Raw genomic sequence first — 4564 nt, forward strand, 5'->3', positions numbered from 1 at the left:
ATATCACAAGTTACAAATGGACTTTGAATTGCTTGAATAGGGGCGTTGGGTGACTGGGTACCTAAAATTCCTATCTTTTTGTTCAGGCTTGTTTACAAGTTGGGATGTAATAAAAGAAAGGGTGTCAATTTCATATACCCCAGCAATTTTGGCTCCCTATTGGTAGTTTTTTGTTGCCATTTTTTTAACCAAATCATAGGCCTATACCATCAACTTGCTCATGATGGCTCCTCTAACGATTGAATCTATGGGTGTTTTAGTTAATGGAGTCAACCCATTATGAAAGATTTGAACTTAAAGCCAATGTGGTAGACCATGGTGCGGGCATTTACACAACATTTCCTTGTGCATTTCCCATACATCGTATAGTGTCTCGCCATTATATTGTTGGAAAGTTGCAATTTTATTCCTTATCTTTAGTGTCTTGGCCGTTGGAAAAAAATTGGTAAAAAACTTCTAGACTAGATTGTCCCATATTGTAATAGAGCTAGAGGGTTTGATTTCAAAGTTGTTGGCTTGGATCGTTAGTCTTTGAATAGATGGGTAAAAGCCTTTAAGGTTAGGGACAGCAAAGTCCCTAAGTGTTTTTTTACCTTTGGCTACTGTATTTGCCATTGGGTTGGTTGTCTACTCATGTCTAAGTCACGTAAATGTTCTTTCAATTTCTTTGTCAAGTGAAACTAAATCAACACTTTGAGATCTATGCATGCAAACAAAGATAAGGTCAAAAATAGATTAAAGCAAATAAAAATAAAAAAAAATTCTAAATTGCTAAGTAGAAATAAATGTTATTGATATTGATCTTCTAGCACTGATTTAATCCCTAACAATGGTGCCAAAAACTTTATTGCTATTTTTTAGCTTGCAAATGCGCAAGTTGCATCCAAGTAATAATAACAATGAAGTAGAGTATCATTCCTTTGATGATTATGTTTAGGATGTGAAATTGAGTGCCAAAAGAGATTTTTTTTTTCTAAATTTATATTTAGACAATTTGAAAAGGTTGATTGATTGAAAGTGAAAGTAAAAGTATAAAAAATGTAAAAGCCAAATGCCAAGTTAGCCAACTATCACTTGGTTGTTATAAGGGTTAGCTGATTATACAATAAAATAAAATGAAGCAAGATTGAGATGACTTTAAAAAAAAATAACCAATGCTTTATAAAAGCAATAAGAGATGGTTGAATATAATAGAAATATAAAGTTGATAGCACTAAAATTTTAGTATTTTTTACTCATTTTTAGTGTAATTTCTCTTGAATTTAAGCTTGATCCTTTAGAATTTCAGCAAAAATACTCCTAAATGCACAAATGTTTAATGTAAAATGAGAAATTTAGAGATTTTTAGAATCATTTTGGAGTAATTTTTATGTTCAAAGATAAAAAAATGCCACAACTAGTGTGATTATGCTATCTTGTCATTTATGGGAGTTTTCCTTAACCTTTTCTTCCATGATTTCTTTACCTCAATTGAACTTCATAGAACCTTATTTCAAGTCTTATTTCTCATATCTCTCATTTGGAAATGTTATTTTTAGCTCATTGGTGCATTGTTACCTTTGTAGCATTTTTACAAGTGCTTGAAAGGTAAAAGGTGTATTAGTGTAGTTGGAAGCTGTCTTTGAATTTGCAATTTTTTAGAATTTTTTTAGGGATTATAATGCATAATTTGTCAGTTTAATGGTCAAAATTTTGGCTGCAAAATGAAGAGGGAATATGCTAAAATAGGTGCCAAAATATTGAAAATAAATGCAAGGTAGGCCGTGGATGCAAGCACCATATGATCAAACATAGTATGGTGCTATTTTTGGAGATTCAAAAAGGACTGATTGGATTTGCTAAGCTGGCCATTTTAAGGCTTCTTATTGGTCATAATGTTGACTTGTTGGAGCTTAATAGCTTATGAGAAGAAGGCTCAAAGTCAAATGGGAGCTAAGGGAAGCAAACAAGTAAAAAAAGATTTCAAAAACTATGAAAGAAGACCCTAGATAGATGGTAGTTACTTGGATTTTTTTTCTTCATTTTTAAAGACTGAAGCATCACCCATTTGTCTATAAATAGGGAGAATGGCGAGCCACATAGAAGGGAGGTAGCTTCGTTTTACATTTTTTTCCTTGCATTTTACTTTTTTTCTCCCAAACAATTTCCTCCTTGCTCATTTAGAGGGCTATTTGAGAGAAAATTGAATTTATTTTATTGCAAAATTTACTTTTCTTATCTTTATTTTCAATGCACCTTTTGATTTCTTCAATAAAAGTTCAAGATCATTACAATTTCTTTTTCAAAAGATTTCAAATGTTTTTCAAATTTGTTTTGCAATTCATGTTCTCGACCTCTTTGTAATGTTTTAATTGATTCTTGTTCAATTCTTACTTGTTTTAAGCCAAAATTTTTCCTTAGATTCCTAACTCATAGATCTTTAAATCTGAAAAAAATCGCATTCAAATTCCACTTAAAAAATTTTAGATCTAGCTTCAAGTTTTGGCTAAACTTAGTTGGCAGAGTTGAACTTTGAATGAGTGATAGCATATCAAAAGACTTGTCTCCATCTTGGCATTTGGTTTGCAACTCCTGCACTTTACGTTGTTCAATTCATGTGTTTAATAGTTAATTCTCATTTGATTGCATTTAATTTTAAGCTTTTACATGTTGTTTGGATGAATTTCTTTAAAACTACTCAGTTTTTCTAGATTTGCACTCAGTTGGAATTTGTAGTTCAATGAGCTAGAATTTTCGTTGTTTCATGTTATTTCTTTGTTGATTCATGTTATAAACTTGTAGATCTAGGTTGTGTTAGCTCAGTTTGAGTTCATTCTATCTAGAGAGTTATTGATCTTATTTTTATTTTAAGAATTGTTAGTTTCCAAATTCATTTACAACTTTTGGTTTTCAAGATTTTGATCAATTCTAGCAATTTTCTTTCATTACCTGCACTTCAATTTTGTTTTTACTTTATATCATTAAATTTTTTTGTAATTCCAACTTTGAGTTCATTCTATTTGATGCAATTTAGATCTAGATTTCTTATTCAATAACTAAATCTAGATTTTGCATTTAAGTTTCGATTTGAATGTTCTTCTTTGGATCTTGCATTTTTAGCACTTCAATTTCATTTTAATTCAGTTTAGATCTTCCTTCACACTCTATTTTTGAGTAATTTCCAATTTGTTTGGTTAATTTCTTAAGAATTTTCTAGAAGTTTTCTTCTTGGAAGTTAAAATTTAGTTAAGTTAGTTAGTTTTCAGTTATAATTAGTTATTTAGATTTATGCTTTTAATCTACTATTTTAGTTGTGAGTTAATCTTGGTATTTTCAATTATTAGAGTTAGATTTAAATTTCAATTCATGTTGAGTTCATTGCAATTTAATTTAGCTTTTTTTTTTTTTTTTTGCATATATCTAGTTTACTTCTTTTACATGTTGTAAGCTTACTCTTTACTATAATGATGTTTTGTTTACTATTTTCTTCCCTTATTCTCATTAGCTTAGTTATGTATCAACTTTTCAATTAAGCCAACTTTAGATAAAGTGTTGAGATAATATATACTTAGGCTAAAAACCTCTTTAGCTAATCCTCTTGAGAATGATATCTTAACCTTAGGTCACTATTATTACTTGAATGATCTATGCGTTTATAGAATATCCGAATTAAGTTTTTGGCGGTGTTACTAGATTAGATGTAAAGAATCTTAGGCTAATATCGTGCTTCACCATGCTTCTCTATAGATTGGTTCACCCCTTAGTTCACATATTTTATGATAGTTGCTTAGGTTACAAAGCATTAACATAGCCTATGATAGAATACATGCATCTTCCCTTAGCTTACATAGCTTTAGTGTAAATAGTTTAGATATAACTATTATATTTTTGTTTATGTTTTATTTTATTTTTCATGAAGGATTCCAAGCTTTATGAGGTAATTGAGCACCATGAAGACCATGCTAAGCCTCTAGGTTATTATTTTGATGACTACCTAAGACCATGGCCTAGTGATGAAGATAAAGCTAAAAGAGAGTTACCCCTTAAATATTTATTCAAAAAATTAAACTCTCTAGAAAATCAACTAGAGGCCATTAAAGCTAGGTATAATCCTAAACCTATTCTTGTCCATAACTTTTCAAGACCATATGACAATGGTAAAGTGCATGGTGAAGACTATCATAATGATAGGTGTACACTTACAATAACATTTACACTAGTCAAATTTGGAAGGGTCATTTTAAGAACATGTGGGATACTAGTTTAGGAAATTCCTTTAGTTCAACACTTAAGTACACCCCGACTTATCTTACCAAGCATTCACTTTCATAGTTCCCTCCACCACCCTAATATTTTCCAACATTACTACAAATCTTTCAAGTACCATACTATGTTCCATTATAACAAACTTTTTCTTCATGACAATGCTATTCATTTCCAAATCACTTTCCATCCACACCATATTCATCACCACCACCTTTTCCATAAGAAAAAACATCATCCCTTGAGAAAATGCACACTGAATTGTTTCAAACTCAAAAAACTCTAGCAAGACTACAAAAGGTATTCAATAGGAATTTGGGGC

General features: G+C 30.5%; 1 non-coding gene across 1 annotated transcript; it reads left to right on the forward strand.

The window, feature by feature from the left end:
• The first annotated feature begins 310 nt into the window (after positions 1 to 310).
• Positions 311 to 417, forward strand: LOC149511548 (small nucleolar RNA R71). Its single transcript, XR_016333853.1, has one exon. It is a non-coding gene; the product is annotated as a small nucleolar RNA R71 (small nucleolar RNA).
• The last annotated feature ends 4147 nt before the right edge of the window (positions 418 to 4564 follow it).

This window comes from Durio zibethinus, chromosome 25, assembly GCF_047325235.1.
Source record: "Durio zibethinus cultivar Kanyao isolate XHJ-2024 chromosome 25, ASM4732523v1, whole genome shotgun sequence".
Lineage (NCBI taxonomy): Eukaryota > Viridiplantae > Streptophyta > Magnoliopsida > Malvales > Malvaceae > Durio > Durio zibethinus.